A 21,409-nucleotide genomic window follows, 5' to 3' on the forward strand; every position below is an offset into this window, starting at 1 on the left:
TTGCCAAACTGGGCTCCACCACCAACAACTTCAGATTCAGGCCTCCACACTGAACCTCTATTAACTGATCATTACTTTCACCCAAACACACTTGCTTCTAGCAATTCACTGCTCTTTCAAAATGCTTACCTTTGCAAAATACTCCATGCTTATTTGAGCATAAAGGAACTCCTTATAGGAGCCTTTGAGTTAGGCCTTATTTATGGGTCTGTCCATGCCCTTTACTAAGCCAGAGGTGACAGCCTGCCACACAATTATGAAAATAAACTTGCCTTCTGATTTATTAAGCTATTCTGAAGTGTTTCCTTTCACAGATGGCAAGGTCAATCCAAGCAGAAACTAGCAATGTGGAGAAAGCAAGGTTTGAAGGGTACTCCTGGTTCAGAACAAAAATCTACCCAATGTTCCCCAAATTTTACCCACTCCACTTATGAATGTGCTCTAGTAATCTCCTATCATTGTGGGGTTGGTTAGATAGGATAACTGTTCTAAGGATTCCCTCCACTTCCATGATCATGGGAAGAGAGTGCACTCCAAGGGTCCCTGACCTACTGGCATTTGCTGACTAGCAGCAGAACAAAGCAAGCAGTGAAACTTATTTAGACTTTTTTCCCCCATGGTTGTGACTCATATGCCTTAATTACGCAGTTTTTTTAAAAGAGACTTCGTGTAGTGTAGTAGAAGAGGCATGGAATTTGGAGTCAGAGTATGTGGGTTCAAATCCCAGCTCCACTGCTACTTGTTTGATCTTGAACAAATCAATACCTATCAGCTTCTGTTTCTTTATTTGCAAATGAAGCGGTTGGACTAGATGTTCTTAAAAGTCCCTTCTATCTCTGTGGACTACCGCTTTAAAAGTGGCTGTGTAAAATACATAAAGAAAGGTCCCATATCCACCAAAAATATTCACAGCAGAATGTTTTACAATAGCAAAGAACTGGAAATTAAGTAGCTGCCCATGGATCAGAAGATGGTTAAACGAGCTGTGGCATACGATGAATATAGGAGATGATTGTGCAGGAAGAGGAACAACCAATATGAAGCAGTTGTCAATCAGGTCTAACAGAAAAAGCAATATTCCCGAAGTCCCCCACCTCTGCAAAGAGAGGAGGGTGCTGCATTTTCTCATTTCTCTTTCAGGACCAAGATTGGTCATCATAATTACACAATGTTCAGCATCTTTTTTTCCCTGCTATCTATTTACATTGTTATAGCCATTGTCTGTATGGTTTTTCTGGTTTTATTTAGTCCATTCTGCATCTGTTCAAATGCAATCTTCCTTGTCCCTCTAGTTAATAGGCTATGACCATGGCTAGGTCACATCTCTGAACCTCAGTTTCCTCATCTGTAAGCTGGACATGATAATCACAAGACTTGTTTCACGAGTTTGCAGTGAGGATCCAATGACATAAAGCTTGTGTGGTACTTTGTAACTCTGTTATGCTGGGAATAATCCCTTTTCTCATTTCTGCCCCTTAGAATCTCAGGTTCTTTTCAAAGCTTGGTTCAAGTATCACCTCTTTCAAGAGGTTCTTCGTTGGTCCTTGCAGCTGCTAGCAAACCAAATTGTTTTATATTTATTTTCTTTATATTTTATTTCCTGTAAATCTGTGTATGTATTTTCATAGAATGATAGGCATCAATCTGAAAGAGACCTAAGAAGACACCCCCTTCATTTACAGATAAGGAAGCTGGGGTCCTGCAGATCAAGTGGCCTTGTTCTTCCTTATTAGAATATATGCTTGATGAAGGTAAGGACTTGTATTACCAGAACCTTGCACAGTGCTGGGCATAGACTAGATATTTAATAAATGCTTGTTGAATTGAACTGGATTTTATGAAGTGCTTTAGAAATGCCATCTGTTACAGGGGGTTATTTCTGGTATAAATATGTCATTAACATTTTCAATCATGAAAGATGACATTTTTAGTCAATCAGCATTTATTATGTATTCAGCATTGCGCTAAGAGCTGTGATACAAATATTAAAGAGTCCCTGTCCTCAGGGAGCTTACCATCTAATAGGAAGTAGACAACACACCAAAAGAAGATGGAAAAGGGGCTGGGGTTGGAGTGGGGAATGGGGAAGAAGATACTAAGTGCAGGGGCATGCTGTGCAGATCCCAAGAAGTGCAAACTGGTGGGGACTGAAGAGATTACACAGTCCTGAGGGTCCTCTTTAGACTGAGACTTTGAGTTCCTTGCCACACCCTCCAGTCCTCCAATCATATGGGCGGAGGGTACTGCTGAGCATAATAGCGATCAAATATGAATACCAAAATGGATAGGATCACCCAAGGTGATGAGTTTCCTGATGAGTAGGTTTCCTTGGGAAATGACGGAGTCCAGTCCAAGGAGTACAAGTCTGTGTGTCAGAGATGGGGAGAAGAAATAGGAGTCATTGGAACCCAAGGAAAGTCCCTCAGACCTGCTGGAAGTATAGGTGCCTCAGCAATATGGGTGGGAACCATATCCCCATGCATTTCTTAACTGATTCATCAACTCATAAGTGATACATCTAAGCTTCTGCCAGCGAAATGAAATCTCGATGCAAGGATGGGTTTTCAGTTTTTTCCAAATGTGAGAATTTCCTGCAAAAGGTTTGTATTCAGGCATGGTGAAAGTGGCTTTTTCCCCCTATACCACATGTTAATCACTCCATTCATTGGCTAGGAAGCGTAATTCCTTCTTGGGCTCACTTAGACTATGCCACTTGATCAATGCAGAAGTATTCATTAGTCTAAACTGTTCATTCTCCAAATTATTAAATGCTGAGGTTTTCTCAGTTAACAAGGTTAATTGGCAGATTTAGCACTTTCCTTGCTATAGCTGAATTGTGTTCCTTATGTTTCTTGGACTGAAAGATACATCACTCCTTGATTCATCCCATTCTGCTCCTAAAGACGACCTTGTCTCCATCACTGATCACTTTCCCATACAACTTTCATTAACCATTTGGCTGCTGGAGAGAAGATGAATTTCTCATGGGGTCACACTGGAATGGACACTAAATATCCATGTGTACAAAATAACCCATAATTCTGGGTCCAATCTGGTCCCCCCCAACTTTATCATTTTGTAATTTAAAATTTTTCCTTAAAAATTCATGTAACTTGATAACACATGTATACACTATATCAAATTGACTACCTTTTGGAAGAAGGGAGAAAAATTTGGAACTCAAAGTCTTGTAAAAATGAATTCTAAAAATTGTCTTGACATGTAATTGGGAAAAAGCTATAAAAAATTCACATAGCTCCAAGGATGTGTGCATGTGTATGTGTGTGCACGTGTACTTGCGTGTATGTTAAAGAAAGAGACCAGAGCTTAGATGAAAAGATTCACATTCAAGTTTGGGCTGCCCACTAGTATTAGGATGCTATGTAAATCCCTGAATCTTGCTCTCAATTTTCTCACACATAAAATGGGGTTACTAAAGTTTGTACTCCCTACCTTGCAGGGTTTCTATAAGGAAAACACTTTTTTCAAGGTCTCTACAAATATGTACAATTATAATTATGTTTCCAGTGTTCAGTTCAGTAGAATATGAATTAATTAACCACCCACTTAGAAAGTCACTGTGCTCTTGAGAAACAAGCTAGGAACAGGGGCATAGGAACACAGAAGGTGCCTCAGAGCTCATCTTATCCAACATCCATATTTTAAAAACAAGGAAACTGAGACCCATAGAAAGGAAATAACTCCCTCCCCCCCCCCCCCCCCCGCCAATCTTATAGGTAGTAATTTGCAGAGGCAGAGTTTGAACTTGGGTCTTCTATTTCTAAATACAACAGTCTTTCCACAGGACTATGAATCTTCAGCCCAAGGCTCTTTAACCCATAATCTTTCCCTTAGAGAATTCTACTTACTGCAACTTTAAACTATGACCTATGTATGTTGATAACTCTTAAATCCACATTTCCTGACCTGAGCTCTTTCCCAAGCTCCAGGCCCCCATCTAGAGTTTGTGTAGAGGAAGACAAGTAAGATAGTGAGAAACCTTTGAAACCATGGCAGAAAAGGAATGACTGAAATAATTGGGGATTCCTGCATGAACATTGAGCAAAACGTGACTGCAGTATGGAGATAATTAGCTGTTAGGAATGCTTTCTGCAGCAGATAGGCAGTTATACTAGGTCAGCATTTCTCAAGGACCTCTTTAAACTCTTAAAAATTATTGTCGTTCAGTTTTTTCTCACTCTTTGTGAGCCCATTTGGGGTTTTCTTGTCAAAGATACTGGGGTAGTTTGCCATTTCCTTCTCCAGCTCATTTTACAGTTGAGGAAACTGAGGCAAGCAAGGTTAAGTGACTTGCCCAGGGTCACACAGCTAGTCTGAGGCCAGATTTGAACTCAGGCAAAATGAGTCTTCCTGACTCCAGGCCCATTGCTCTATCCACTGTTCCACCTAGTTGCCCTAAAAATTATTGAGGACCACTCCCCAGAAAGCTTTTGTTTAAGTGGATATCTATCAATATTTATCATTGTAGAAATTAAAATATCTTAGTACTAGCTATGAAAACAGTTTTGATCCCATGGATTCCCTGAAAGGGTATTGAAGATTCCCAAGGGTGCCTAGCCACACTCTGAGAACCACTCAGGGTTGGTGATTTTAAAGGCCTGACAGCTATAAGATGTTCTGATTGTTAGCCAGCTGTGAGATTTTTAAAAAGGCATAGTCTCTGCACATGCACATACGCACATATGTATGTGTATATATATATAAATACATAATAAATTATTTATTTGTATATAATTCGTTTATATATTTGTGTGTATATGCATATATACAGATATATACATATGTATATATTCATATATGATCTCTCTGTATGTATATATATATATATTTGTAGATAGATAGATAAAGTCTCCCCTCAAAGAATGTAAGCTCCTTGAGGCCAGAGACTTTCATTATATGTTTTTATGCCACCAAAGTCTATCACAGATGCCTAGTAGATGCTTGTTGATTGGGTAAGGACTGTACTATCACCACAGTCAGACTGTCCTCATTGTCACTACACCCACCCCCATCAGACTGCCCTCTATGCTGCCATTGCTGCCCCTCTCCTAGGTCTCTTCATCATCAACGTCACTCCATCCATGTGACTAACCATTGTTGCCCCAGCTAAAATAATCCCTAATTACAGCACTGCTCCCCTACCTTAACCTCAATTTCCTCATTTGTGGAAGAAATGGTTTGGACTTCAAAATAGCATTACAGCTCTATGGGAAAACTTCCATCACTCTCATGGTTTGTTAATTATTTTTCTGGTACAGTGCTCCAAAGCCTTCCACAGACACAGGCTGTCACTGGAAGCAAAGCAAGAATGGAAAAGTAGAATCCCAGAATGAAGAGTCTCATAAAGGCAGAGAACTCTCATATGGGAGGTCGCTTCTTGGCCTCTATAAGCAGCAGAGCTGGACAAGTCACCCTGGGCATAAAACTCTGCATGAGTGTCCAATTACAGGTCTAGGTTTTCACTGTAAACCATGTATGTAGGCTGCTACTCTAAAATCACAATTTCCCTTTGTATTTAAAATGTCCGGGGGCAGCCAGGTAGCATGGCGAGTAAGAGCACCGGCCCCAGTGTCAGGATGACATGGGGGTCGAATCCGGGCTCATACACTTAGCACCCATCCAGAAACACCTGGCTGTGTAACCTTGAGCAAGTTACTTAACCCCAAATGCTTAGGGGCGGCCAGGTGGCTCAGAGAGTAAGAGCACTGGCCCCAGTGTTGGGATGACCTGGGATTGAATCGGGGCTTGGATACTTAGCACCACACCGAGAAATACCTGGCCATGTAATCTTGAGCAAGTTACTTAACCCCAATTGCTTTAAAAAATTTTTTTAAATGTCCAAGTTAACCTCCTTATCAGTTCTTAAGTTGTGCCATTTTACTTGGGACTCCAGTCCAGTAATAGCATCAAAACTACTAGGAGATAGAGAAAAGTTTAAACTGAACTGGAAAAATTGCAGACCTTTAACACAAGGATGAATGGACAGTCATGACACATCACTTCCCAGCTGTCAGTCATGTCAAGCCAGAAAACCTTGTGACATTTGTCATGGCAGTGGAGAGTACAGGGAAAAGAAGGCTCACTCTGGAGTCAGACTCAGGTCAAATCAACAAGTATCCACTATGTGCCAAGCACCTTGTTAAGCCCTAGGGATACAAAGGAAGGCAAAGACAGTTCCTGCCCTCAAGGATGGAAGAAAATAAGCATTGATAGAATGCCTTTCATGTGGTAGGCACTGTGCTAAGCACTTCTCAAATATCTCATTTGATCCTCTCAATAATCCTAGGAGGTAGATGCTCTTATGACTCCCATGTTACAGTTGAGGAAACTGAGGCAGACAAAGGTTAAGTACCTTGGCCAGGTTCACACAGCCAATAAGTACCTGAGACCAGATTTGAACTCAGATCCTTCAGACTCCAGGTTCTATTCACTGTGCCACCAAGGTGCTTCACATCTAATGGAGGAGATACCATACAAGTCATGTACGAAGAACAAGATCTATAGAGGAGAAAGTAGAGATAATCCCAAAGGAAAAGCACAAGTAATAAGAGGACTAGGGAAGATCTACTGCAGAAGATGAGATTTTAAAAGAAGCCAGGAGGACGAAGAGGGAAAGGATTCCAGGCATGCAGATAACTGGTGAAAGTGCCCGGGGTAGGGGGATGGAGTGTCTTCTGTGCTGTTGCTGTAGCTGTTTGTCCATTGATGTTGAAGAGGACCAGTGAAATCACAAGGGTGATGTCTTGACTTGCTCAGCTTTACCAGTGTCACTGGATCACAAACAGGAAGGAACTGGGTTATAAGGGCTTTTAGTGGACTTTATATTTGATCTTTCAGGTAATAGGGAGCCACTGGAGTTTATTGAATAGGTGAGTGATGCAGTGAGATCTGTGCTTTAGGAAGATTACTTTGATTACTGATCCATCTTATGAACTTAATTCCTATGCTACCTTGTAGAGGTCACTTAACTTCACTAAGTCTCAGTTTTCTCATCTGTAAAAAGAGAGGGATGGATGGGATGAGCTCTGAAGTCCTCCCTAGCTCTAGTCTATGATGACAGCCAGTGTCTGTCATCTAGGGACCAACTTGAGTTTAGGGAATTATAGAACACGTTTGAACAGAGCAGTGACAGTGAGGAGAGCTGCCTAAGACTTATTAGCAACAATTCCCTTAATCTGACTACAGTTACACATAGTTACTCTGTTTCCACTGAAATTTAAGGGGAAGCTGGAGTGCTAGTCTGAGAATCAGCAAGACCTAGCTCCTTGTCTCAAATACTTACTATCTCTATGACCCTGGGAAAGTCACTTGACTTCCATCTGCCTCAGTTTCTCCATCTGTAGAATGTAGATAATAGAAGCATTTACCTCACAGGGTTGTTATATGATCAAGTAATATATGTAAATCACTTTGCAAAGTTTAAAGCTCAATATTATTATTGCTTGTTATTATCATTACCACCGAAGTCTCCAAAGTTCTTCTTAAAACATTTTTTTAACTATAGGAAAAGAAAGGGGGCAGGGGAATACCAATAACCCTTTATATCTGCACAGTACTTTCCCAAACCTTATCTCCTGAAATGTCCCCAAGGTTTAGGAGGTTCCATTTGTTGTAATGGGAGGTTAGCCAGGGAGGCAATCCAAGCAGAGGGAGGTGACTGACTCCTCAGCGGGTTCTAAAGAAATCCTGAGGCTCAAACACCTACAATTAGTCTGCAATCTATTCCCAACTCCACCCCTTCTACTTACTAGGGCAAATAAGGTGAGTCTGTCTTCCTTTGGGCTTTCTAAGCTATCCTTGATATTAACTTAAATTTATTTAACTGAGATAAAAGTGTTGGACTCAGGGAAAGGGCTAAAGGAGAAAGTTGTGTAATGAATTATTTGACCTCAGGTCTTTCCCCGATTGCTCCAGGGATAGTACTGATGATCCAATGGCATTTTTCCTGGTTTGACCCTTCTTTCTAAACCCTAATACATGATTAAATTATTTCCCATTGTATGTATTTCACTTCCTTCTTTTCTACTATTTTTAACTGTCTTCTGCTGAGCTAATCCTGCCTTCCTAAAGAGGAGACTACACATTCTGGATGAGTCTACACATTCAGTCCTGCGCTGGGTGTGGTTTCTGCCTTCAGGGAACCTACAATCTAACAGTTTTTCAAGCAACTACTAAAACAAGAAAAGCATCATTTGGTCAAGTGCAATTTGACTAATTAGCAGTGATACACTAAGCACTTTGTTCTGTGGCCAACTGTCCCAAAGTGGAGAGAAAATTGAAAAGACTAAAGTAAAATAACTACACCAATAATAACAAGTGACATTAATAGGATCATTTATAAAAAATTAGGCCACTTTGCCATTTAGTAAAATAATAATGAGAGATAACAAGAGAACCAGACTTCTCACAGTCCTCCTTCCAAATTAGCAATTAAATGTTGAAAATAAAACTGCTAGGTATTTTTACAAGAAAATTAAATCAACAAAAAGACATTGATCAGAACAAAAACTCAACTACTTAGATATTCAAATGAAACCATGAAGTCACCTACATGAGTGCTCCTTTCATAAAGGTAGATCAAAAATCCACGTCCTCTTCTAGTGGTGGCAAAGAATTGGAAATGGAAGGGATGTCCAGTAATTGGGCAATGACTGAACAAGTTATGGTATGTGAATGTGATGGAATACTAATGTTCCATAGGAAATGATAAGCAGGTTGACTTCAGAAAAACCTGGAAAGACTTATATGAAAAGATGCTGAGAGAAGTGAGCAGAACCAGGAGACTTAGCTCTTCTCAGCAATACAATGATCTAAGACAATTCCAAAAGACTCATGATGGAAAATGGTATCCACATCCACAGAAAGAACTATGGCATCTGAATGCAGATCAAAACATACTATTTTCACTTTATTTTAATTTTGGTCTGTTTTCTTTCACAACATGACTAATATGGAAATATGTTTTGCATTATTGCACATGTACAACCTATATCAAATTGCTCACCATCTCAGGGAGGGGAGAAGGGAAGGAGAGAATTTGGAATTCAGAATTTTTTTTTTTTGCCTTTTGGAGGGGGGAAGGCAGGGCAATCAGGGTTAAGTGACTTGCCCAAAGTCACACAGCTAGTGTGTCAAGTGTCTGAGGCCAGATTTGAACTCAGGTCCTTCTTACTGCAGGACCGGTGCTCTATTCACTGCACCACATAGTCGCCCCCAAAACTCAGACTTTTTTTTTAAAAAATGAATGTTAAAAAATTTTTATATGAAATTGGAAAAAAATAAAATATTATTAAAAATGAGAAAAATAAAATAAAATAGATAAAAATAAAATAGGTACCACCTAGAAGCCTAACAGGAACCAAGACAGTCTGCATGGCTCTGGTGCTAGCTGTTAGGGGCATGGTAGAAGCTAAATTGAATTTACTCACTCTAAACCTAAATATTAAGCAGGCCTTGGGAGGACTTGCACTTATCAATCAATCACTCATTCATTCATTCATTCATTCATTCAATAAACATTTGTTAAGGACTCACTATGTGTCAGGCACCATGTTAACTTAGGACACAAAGGAAGACCAAAAACAGTCCCTGCCCTCTGGGGGCAGACATTCAAATTGGGAGGCATATAGCTATATATGTAAATAGAAGATACATACAACATAGATACAGAATAACCTTAAAGCAGAAGGCAGTAGCAGCTGTCAGGACTCAAGGAAGGTGGCATATAAAGTGAGTCAAAAGAAGTCAAAGATTCTAAGAGGCAAAAGTGAAAGTGGAAAGTTCTCCAGGCATGAGGGACAGACAGTGCAAAGGCATAGGAGCAGGATCTCAAGTATCATATGTGAAGAATTCTAAGTATGGGCAACCAAGTTGCATAGTGAATGGAGTGTTAGGCTTGACATCAGAAAGACATAAGTTCAAATCTGGTCTTATATACTTACTAACCGGTTGACTCTGGGCAAGTCACTTCACCTCAGTTTCTTTCAGTGTTCTCATTTGTAAAATGAGGATAATAATAGCACCTACCTCCCAGGGTTATTGTGAGGAACAAATAAGATAATAATTGTAAAGCACTTGGCACAGCACTTGGTACATAGTAAGTTCTATATAAATGTTGGCTTTAAAAAAAAGTGGATTATAGAGTGGATGGAGGAATAACGTGTAAGTTCTGAGTTTGAGATATCCATGAGATAGACATTTTGAAATGACTGACTGAATGTCCTATAAACATCTCAAACTCAATACAGTTGGAGTGGGATGATTGGAAAAGAAATATCTTGAAAGCTCTTTTTCTGTACTGACTGGGCACAGCTGTGGGCCTGACTAACAAAAGAGCTGAAACATCATCAAACACAGGCAGTCTTACAAAAGAGTGATAACAGTTCTTTTGGAGAAGAATAAACCTCAGCCTGCAAAGTCAACTCCCAGAGACAGCAATAACTCATTGAGGAAGAGGAAGCCCAGCAGTAGACCATGGCAACAAAGAAAGTGAGAAGCATGAAGTGACAGCTTCAGAATTAAAGAGGAACATCCATAAGGCACAGCCAGTTGTCAATAGTTGGAAATGTGAGAGGTGCTTTAGCCAATGTAACCCTAGGATCATGGATTTTCAAAGGAGTATTCTGTTATGACTGAGATGTGAGAATCAATGACAGATTGTATTCTGTGGTATAAAGGCAATGGGGGAGTTCCCTTGATAGTTTACCCTTTTGTCCTAATTGAAAACTTTGCTATTTGATTTGTTTCCTGTGGGAGCTTTCAAATTGTATTCCCATTACTATAAATGCTCCAGATAACCCATTCTGGACCTGAAGAGTAGCAAACTGTGCTACAATCTACTATCTTTCATTTTTACAACATAACCAACCCATCTCCTTTTCTATTCTGAAGCCTATTCTCATTTACCATGTTGCTTTTCATTGCTCTTTGGGTGACCTGAAAGCTGCTATAAAATTTTTAAAAATACAAAGTAAATGAAACAAGAGAAACAAGCACTGGAAGAAATATATGTTGAAACAATCTCATAAATTTAATGAGAAATGAACAAACAAAAACGTATCTTTTTTGATACTAAATGCACTAAAATAGCAGATACTCTTGAGGTATTAAAGGAATAATCAAATTTACCAAAAACATTACAACAGGGAAATTAAAGGAAGAACTGCAACTAAGATATCTATGAAAAAGATGGTGGAAAGAACACCTGATTTAAAATTGGAGAACCTGAGCTCAAATTCTACTTCTGTTAATTATCTCTGTTACTTTAGACAAATCACCTCCCTTCCTTGGGCTTTGGCTTCCAAATCCAGGCTCTTCCAGGCTTTGGCTCTAAAATCCAGGGGTTAAGTTCAGTGATCTTTATGGTCCCTTCTAGATATGATCTTCTAAGAAGGATATTTATCAGAATGGTAAATAGCAAAGAGAACTTAAGGATTCAAACAAGTTCAACCCAAAGTGGGAGTAACACTATGGAACATAATGAAGTCAACATGGAAAAATAAGCTCAGAAAACAACCATTCAAAAAAAATGAGAAGCAATTTTAATTGTATATTTCAGGTTTGTTGGATAGATCAAGAAGAGGAAAGTTTAGAATTATTGGGTCCCAGAAAGCATCCCAAAAGAAAAGAGACTGATTGTTATTTTTAGGAAATCACCCAAACATATTTCGTAGAACTATATAAAAATCAAGTGTCACTTAATTCCTTTCCTAATACCTTACCATGGCTTGGAAGGAACCCTGTGGTTTCTAGGACTATGCTAGTGGATCAGAAAATGGCACAGGGGTCTGGTGACATCATCCCACATGTTCAGTGAAGGCTCATTACCAAAAAGTGGCTATAAGGTGATTAATTTAATGGCCAGAAGACTCCTTACTTGTGGGAGCTTTGGAGAGTCCCTAAGTCTGTTTCTACTTCTGTAAAATAAGAGGATTGTTGAGATGGCCTTTGAAGTCCCTTCTAACTCTTGATATATGATCCGATGAATACCTAATTTTTAAACCGTCTATAGAGGTGTGAAGGCATCCCATCTATGTCAATAGAGAATATATCATGTTGTAAAAAATCTTTTAAAGTTCTGTGGAGTCAAGGCACAGGATAAGGACTAGATCTATGAGTCACTGGTTTAGGAAACTGCTGATTTAAGTTGGTTTTGTTGTTGTTCAGTAATTTCAGTTGTGTCTAACTCTTTGTGATCCCATTTGCGTTTGTTTTTTTTTTTTTAGCAGAGACACTACATTGGTTTGCCATTTCCTTCTGCAGCCCATTTTACAGATGAAGAAACCAAGGCAGACAGGGTAAGTAACCTGCCCAGGGTCACACAGCTAGTAAGAGTCTGAGGTCAAATTTGAACTCATGTCTTTCTGGCTCCAGGGCCAGCAACCTATTCACTGTACCACCTAACTGTCCATGCAAGTTGGCACCTTCTCTGAAATCTTAGAAAGTTGTCCAGGGCACCAAGAGGATAAGTGAATAGTCCAAGGTCATACAGCCAGTATATATCAGAGGCAGAATTTGAATTCAGGTCTTCCTGGTTTCTTTCACTGACAAGTTGAAACATTCAGAGAAAGGTGATAAGTATGCAGTGCTGAGTCAGTCTCATTTCATGTGTTGGCCGCCCCCCCCCCCCTTACTCTGCCCACTCCCTCTCCCATCCTGCTGCTTGTAGTAGCAGGGATCTGGTTGCAGAATGTATGCCTATATTTGACTGACTGATTGAGGATATGATAGGTTTTTTTTTTAAATTTAATTTTGAGTTCCAAATTCTTTCTCTCCCTTTCTCCCCTTTCCTTTCATTGAGGAGCAAACACTTTGATTTTGATTACACATGTGAGGTCATATCAAACATATTCCTATATTAGCCATGTTGCAAAAGAAAAGACAAACAAAAGAAAACAATAAAAATATAGAAAGTGTAAAAAAAAGTATGCTTTAATCTTTATTTAGAGTTTATCATTTCTCTCTCTGGAGGTAGATGACATTTTCCACCATGGATCCTTTAGAATTTTCTTGGATCATTGTCTTGATCAGAGTAGCTACGTCTTTCACAGTTGATCATTCCTACAATATTGCTGTAACCATGTTCTCCTGGTTCTGCTCACTTCTCTTTGCATGAGTTCATGTAACTCCTCCCAGGTTTTTCTAAAACCATCCTGCTTGTGATTTCTCATAGCACACTAATATTCTATCACAATCAGATACCACAACTTGTTTAACCATTTCCCAATTGACGGACAAGCCCTTGATTTCTAATTCTTCGTGACTACAAAAAGAGCTACCATAAATATTTTTGTACAAAAAGGTAATTTTCCCTTTTCTCTGATATCTTTGGGATACAGACCTAGTTGTGGCATCAAAGGGTATACACAGTCTTATAGCCCTTTGGGCATTGTTGCTAATTATTTTCCAGAATGGTTGGACTAGTTCACAACTCTATCAATAGTGAATTATTGTCCCATTTTTACCACATCCCCTCCAGCATTTGTCATTTACTTTTCTTTCATATTAGCCAATGTGTGAGGTGGTATCTTAGAGTTGTTTTAATTTTTATTTCTCTAATCAGTAATTATTTAGATAATTTTTTCATGTGACTATTGATAGCTTTGATTTCATATTTAAAATGCTTGTTCATATCTTTTAACCATTCATCAACTGCCCTTAGTCAATGAATGACATTGCCTCAAACAAACGCAGGGCTGGGAAAGACCTTAATTTAGAAAAGCAAAGGTCATCCACTGCATCTGGGGTCATTGCCAGTCATCTTGACTTTTGTTTTGCTACTGGACTTCAATGACTCTGGAGATGAGAGTGAGGCTGACCACTCTGCACAATTGCCTCACTTAAATCCAGTGCATTCACAAGTCAAGACATCACCTTCATGCTGTAATTCATCCTCTTTGGGAACACAGGATGAACATCAACAACAACATGAAGTTATTACAGGTTAAAGAGTAGTTTTACTATGAAAAAGAGCACAGGCAAGGCGGAAAGAAAGAAATGCATGGTGGGAGATGGGGAGTTTCCTACTTCTAGATCACTGAACTGGTACAAATCTCAGAGAGAGTGAAGTGTCATGTATGGCCAAGTTGAAGTGGAGTAGAAAAGGAGGTCATTAAAGGTGGGCTACTGAGGAGTCAGGTTGAATTCTGAGCTTTGAATATTAAGGCAGGGGAAGGATTAGAGAGGAAGACTATGAGTCATAGGTACTAAAATCAGAAAGAAGTTTTAGAGAGTAACCTGAAAGTCTGTAGATATTGGCAGTAAGAAGAGAGTGGCCCAAATGGACTGCATGGAAATGGAAGTATGGGACAGAATATGTGCCCAAGGTTGAGAGAATGGAAGATAGAAATTAAATATAAACTACTCCTGGGGATAAAATGATGTGATATGGTCTACCAGAAAAATGTTTTCTGTAAAGAATGTTGCAGAGAATTCTAAATGGAATTTGGAGTGTTTGTATTCTGGAGGGTCTCTTTTTTCAAAGTATCTTTCTAATGTATTATTGGGCATTCCTCTTTTTGGAAGAAGTGAGTTGTATATGAGAAAAAGGAGGCCCATGGAGGCTAGATGACTTTCCCACAGTCACACAGGTTGAAACTGGCAGAACTGGGATTCAAACCCACATCCTCTGACTCCAAAACCAGTTCTCTTTTTACCACATCACTTGTGTTTAACTGTCAGTGACTGAAGACACTCCATTTGGACATTGTAAAACCCCAATCCTTGCATTTGTAGCACTTACTAGAAAGTTCCAGCCATTTTTCAAAAACTACATCAATGTTGTTGTAACATAAATGACAACCCTGTGAGCAATGGGGCCTTGGAGATTCTGGATTTCACCTGGATTTCCTCCAGGTGAAATATGACTGAGTCAAGCATTCAATCTTGTCTATTAATACACTCATGTTCATCAATTGCCTAGCAAAGATAAATATTGTCTGGAACTATTATTCTCATTTTACCTGTGAAGAAGATGAGTACAAAAAGTCGTGTGTACACATGCAAACTGAGGTGGAGAATTGCTGTAAATTCTCTGCATAGCCTATGCTAGAGCTTTCATTCCCTCCATCACCACTCTCCACCATGGATGAGTTGGTGAATGGTAATAACTTGAGGGCATGTACCAAAAGGCGAGGGGGGGGGAACCCTTATCTGGGGTGGGGCTAGTGCACACAAGTACTTGGGGAAAGTAAATTGGAGAATAAGGAAGAATGGTTGCTGTTCCTTGCCCAAGTGAGGGCTATCTGGTTGCTGGCAGCACCCCATAACCCTGGTTATCATATGGATGAAAGACATTAGAGCTTTTAATCATCCTTCTTGAGCATGGGGAGAATCTGTGCTGAGGACTTCCACTGTGTCTGAATTGAAATAACAGAGGGCCTGCCTCTCCTCAAAAGGAATGCTAAAACCCTCTTTCTGTTTGGGCTACAGGCAGGACAAAACTCGGGAGGCATGAGCTCTAGCAGAGAGAAATGTAACCCTAGTTAGACCAAAAGGGGAAGGGTCTGTGCTCCCTATTGAAACCAGAGAGAGTATTTCGCCCCCTGTACTACCAGAGGATGCCAGTGTGGGGACAGTACAAGAGTTTGCTATGAAAGGGAATTTTAAGGGGTCACTGCAACAAGTAGCTGAAATTATCTGAGAGAAGGAAATAGTGATCTGCCACAGTGAGATCCTAGGATGAGAAGAGGCTAATATTGAGACTTGAGACAGCCAATTGAAAGGGTCACGGGAAAATGTTCAGTGAGAGATCTTTTGTGGCATGAGCATGACATAATTCACTTGGTACACAATTTTCTTTTTTTTTCTTTTTTTTTTTTTTAAAGCAATCGGGGTTAAGTAACTTGCTCAAGGTTACATGGCCAGTTATTTCTGGGTGTGGTGCTAAGTATCTGAGCCCGGATTTGAACCCAGGTCATCCCAACATTGCAGCCGATGCTCTTACTTGCTGAACCACCTGGCCGCCCCTAAGCAATCAGGGTTAAGTAACTTGCTCAAGGTTACACGGCCAGGTGTTTCTGGGTGGGTGCTAAGTGTCTGAGCCCGGGATTCGATCTCCAGGTTATTCCAACACTGGAGCCGGTGCTCTTACTCGCTGTGCTACCTGGCCGCCCCTACACAATTTTCTTTGATTCTTCCTTCCCTGTGAATAAAATTTTACTTGGATATTTTTTAGGCAAGGGCCAGAAATATTCTGATCTATTCAATAAAGAGATTTTCCCAGGTTTTGGAATAGGGAATGGCACTTCCCAAACTTGTCTTTGTCTTTTGTGTCACTCAATATCTTTGACACAAAAACTACATAAGGATAATTTGGATGCTTCTCAAACCATAATTAAGACAAAAGCATTACTTTATTGAATTTATCCAGTTCAGTATATCTGGTACACATCATCTCAGAAAGGACAGGTCTTCCACTCTGGAGCTCAGCAGAGCTATTCGGATGGTGGAAATGCAAAAAGATCCAAAAGAGCCTCCAAGACATAAAATTAATAAAAAATTTACCACTTCTTCCCACAACTCCCTGTTTCATTTTGTATGTATCATCATAGCTAAAATGAGCTATAGAGTCTAAAATCTAGAATCTACCGAATCTAGAATGCAAGCCTACTGATTTTTAGGATATGTCTAATAGGGGTGAACCAATTAATTAATAAGCCTTATAAGTGGGAGATAATTGAGCTTTCATTTGGATGCAATCATCAAATCATTCAGTTACTCTTAGCATTTATGTTGATCAGTTCAGAGTTGTATATTGACTTGACCTAAGAATGTGTATGAATAAAGAAAACCAAATGAAGTAGACATTTGACAAAAAGCTGGTTCAGTTGATACATTTAGACAGTCAATCTTTATGCTTTGATTGCAGTTTCATTGTTTTTTAAGCTATCTACATTGAACAAATTCAAGGACAACAGAAAATCGATCTACAATGGAACATATTTTTCAACATTTCTATACTCATCTAATCTCATCATTAATGCTGGTAAAACCACTAAATTTGGACTCCACTTACCTTATTTTCCATGTACCCTTAGGGAAAGTTGGACATGGAACTTGGGAAGAGGGAGGCCTGGCAAGGGATTTAAGAAGAAGATTTTGAAGAAAATCAGAGGAACTAAGAGAAGGAGAGAAGGCAGAGCATTCTTGGCATAGGGAAAGCCAAAGGCCGGGAGACAGGAGTTGGGATGTCCTGCAAGAAACAAGAAGGCAGTGTAGCTGAGTCAGAGTTCAGTGGAGGGGAGTAAATGTGGCCCTTCTGTGTATGTTCTTTGTTACTTAACAAAAAGCATTTGACTCAGCTGAGCAAATTGCAATCCTAAAGGATCTCCCCCCACCTCATGTATATGTTAACATTGTATTTGGGGGTGACTAGATGGCGCAGTGAATAGAGCACCAACCCTGGAGTCAAGAGGACCTGAGTTCAAATCTGACCTCAGATACTTAACACTTACTAGCCATGTGACCTTGAGCAAGTCACTTAACCCTACTTGCCCTACCCTCCCCCCTCAAAAAAAAAAAGCAACATTATATTTGGTTATTTTATAGAGGCAACCACAGAGATCATATTATCTGTACAATTATAAGATCACAGTTTGAGAGGCTGTTTTACAGGCAAAGCTAAAGCTAGGAAAGATTAAATAACTTGCTTGATTAAAACCCAGGTCCTCTGATTCCAAATCCAGTAATCTCTGTTGAGCTATACTACTCTGTTCAATCTTTCTGAGTAACAGTATCAGGTAAGGAATAAAACAGAGTTCTATCCTCCTCAAAGATGTTCATTATTGTCCTAAGGCTCCTAGAATCAGATGCAGAAGGAACCTGAGGTTTCCCAAGGTCACACAGGTAATGTCAAAGATGGGATTTGAACCCAGGGCTCCTGAGTCCGGTCAATGTTTTTTCCACTGCTCCTGATAGTGAGGCTCTCCAGATGTTCCTGCTACCTGCAGATGACATTACATTGACCACACCCCAGTACTTCCTTAAGAATTGCTTGGGAGTGGTGCCACATGACTGATTTATGGGATTCTATAATCACTGAAGAATAGCAACCATAGGTTACAAAAAGGACAATGGGAAGAGACATGTGGCCCTAAGCAGGCAAGAGCATATTACCAAAGATGATACGTCTGTCCGGTGAAAGACACCATCAAGGATACAGATGACTAAGAAGGGACATGAACTCTTTTTGGTGCAAGGGTAAGGGATGGGCAGGCTGTTGTACTGCTATTCACAAAAGAGACCCAGAGAAGGGGCTCCAGTGGATTGGACAGATCCAATGCAGAAAATATATTCAAAGCCTTGGATATGGGTGAGAAGTTATGGTTTGGATGGTGATTTGCACCAGTGGAGGGAGTAACCACAGGGAAAAGATCACAGATACATCAAAATAAAGCAGCATCCAGGTCTGCTGTGGAGACAAGCTCAAGGCAAATATCAATCATTCAACAACTACGGCATTAGAGTCCTGGCTCTACCACTCACTTTCTATGTGGCTTTTGCCAGGTCCCTTCCCTTCTCTGGGCCTCATCTTCCTTTTCTGTAAAATAAAAGAGTCAGACTAGATGGCTCTGAAGTTCTGTGCTGGCGGTGGCAACTCGGGACATTGGCTTTAAAAGCACATAGCAATTTAATGAATATTTGAGCATGTATGCACATATGTATATGAGAGGCAGTATGACAGAGGAGGTAGAGCTGATCTCAGAATCAGAAGATCTTGGGTTCAGGTCCTGCTTCTGATGCCTACGGGCTGTATGGCCTCTGGCGAGTCACTGAACCTCCCAGTACTACAGGCAACTCTCAAAAACTCAAGAATCAAGTCAGGTTACACAGCATTTATTAAGTACCTACTATGTGTCAAGCACTGTGCTAAGTACTAGGATTACAAAGAAAAGCAAAGCCAGTCCTTGCTCTCAAGAAACTCACAGTCTAATGGGAGAAACAGCATGCAAACAAGATATAGATATATATATATATATACACACATATATAAATGCACACTATATACATATATATGTACATATGAGATAGACACATATGATCAGTTGGAGATAATCTCAGAACAAAGGTACTAACATTAAGGGGTAGAGGAGCTGCCAATTTGTATTGGTAAAGGGCATCAGGGAGTTTATTCAATGAGAGTTGCCTACTCCATTGAAATCGCATCTCTCTGTCTCTGTCTCTCTCTCTCTTTCTCTCTGTCTCTCTCTGTCTCTCTGTCTCTCTCTGTCTCTCTCTCTCTGTCTCTCTCTCTCTGTCTCTCTGTCTCTCTCTCTGTCTCTCTCTGTCTCTGTCTCTCTCTGTCTCTCTCTGTCTCTCTGTCTCTCTCTGTCTCTCTCTGTCTCTCTGTCTCTCTCTGTCTCTCTCTCTCTGTCTCTCTCTCTCTCTCTCTCTCTCTCTCTCTCTCTCTCTCTCTCTCTCTCTCTCTCTCTCTCTCTCTCTCTCTCTCTCTCTCTCTCTCTCTCTCTCTCATCTTTGTCTCCCTCTCCTCTCTCTTTGTCTCTGTCTGTCCCTCCTTTACTTTCTCCTCTCTCTCTCTTCTTTCTCTCTCCTTCTCCCTCTCACACACACATAAACACTCTCTCCCCCTTCTATATGTGTCTTAAAAGTCTTAACGAAGTTTTAAACTTTAATAGCTCAAAACTGCAATAAGACTTTTGGAAGAGCCTGTTTATATATGTATATGCATACTCCTACACACATAGATATGTATCTTTAAAATCCACTGCAACTATAGACTAGTCTTAGGGAGTATTGGAACCGGAAAAGACTTTTTCCCCTCAAGAAATTTATAATTCATGAGACAAGAGACCATAACTGTATCAGGACAAATACTTTATTATTTACAAAAGGGTCATTGAGCGGGAAAAGTGGGGGAGGAATGGTACCGAAGAGGTGTGGTTACTCAGAAACAGTTTCTGGAAAGAGAATTTGAATCTTGAGCCATGACTGAGGGAAGTACTGTGGCATTTCCCAACATGTTTGGCAAGGCACAAGCAAAATATTGCAATGACTGACTCAGCCTTTCGTTATCAGTTAGATGTTTTGTCCCCAGATGGACTTTTTACCTCTCTTTAACACTTAATGCCCATGCCCTCCAACTGACACTGACAATGTCCTGCTTCCTGTAGTTAGTTACCTTTTTTTTTTGGAGGGGGGAAGGCAAGGCAATTGGGGTTAAGTGACTTGCCCAAGGTCACACAGCTAGTACAAGTCAAGTGTGTTAGGCCGAACTTGAACTCAGGTCCTCCTGACTCCAGGACCAATGCTCTATTCACTACTGCCATCTAGCTGCCCCAAGTAAGTTATCTTTTCACTGAGTTATGGATGGGACTGTGAGTTCCATGCAGTATCTTCCTTATCTTCCCCAAGGACCCTAATAACAATAACAATAGAAATAATCCACATTTACACACATTATCTCATTTGATCCTTCAATTACCCTGTAAGGTAGGCAACATAGGCATCATTATCCTTATTTTGTAGATAAAGGAACTGAGGCTTGTTGTCCAAAGTCTTGTAGTGAGGAGCTAGCAGTCAGGACTCACATCTGGGTCTCAAGTTCCAGCTTTCTGCTATTTACTTTCTTGAACAATTTGCTAAACCTCTGTGGGTCTCAGTTGACTCACTGATAAAATGAGATGGCCAGATTCAGAACCCTTCCGGTCTAGATCCTATGCCCCTAATGCCTGGCCTAGTGTTGTTTTTCTGCTGTACTGCCCTGCCTATCCATACCAAACATTTAGCTGAGTTACACTGAACTCTATATGAACCACTTTGGCTAGTTCTACAACAGACAGCCACAGAATTTGAAAGAGACCTGAGAGTTCAGTTAGTCTATCATGACTTCTAATAAAACCCTCTGGACAGATGGGCATCAAGCCTTTGTCAGAAGATCATTATCAATGAGCGGGGATTCATTACCTCCTGGGGCAGCCCTTTCTACATTTTGTAACTCTCACTAATCAGTTTTCCCTTACTGGAAATATGGCTATTCAACTTCCACCAACACTAAAGCATTCCTTTCTGAAATGTCAGCCCTGGATTCAGGCTGCCCAACTCTGACCTCTTCACTTCAAAAACTTCCCCACTATTCTGGAAGCCTTTTCCTGATCTGACCCACCTTGAGCTGCCAATTCCTGCCTCCTGTCCAAACTGTCTGCAGTGAGTTGGACATCACAGGACACAATAGAACCACCTGCAACAAATTGGGATCTTGAAGGACGACCTTGAGTCTAATAGTCTCTCTTCTTAAATGGACCTCCCTCCAATAATTAATAATCTGCTTGGACTCATTCCAATGATAAAATGAATGGTTTGCACACAGCTACCCTCATCATACATGCCTATTGCAATGATTATGAATCCTTGGATTACTGTACAAACCCTG

Source organism: Petaurus breviceps, unplaced genomic scaffold, assembly GCF_028583685.1.
Source record: "Petaurus breviceps papuanus isolate PSGF00001 unplaced genomic scaffold, PetGlider_PUasm1.0 188, whole genome shotgun sequence".
Lineage (NCBI taxonomy): Eukaryota > Metazoa > Chordata > Mammalia > Diprotodontia > Petauridae > Petaurus > Petaurus breviceps.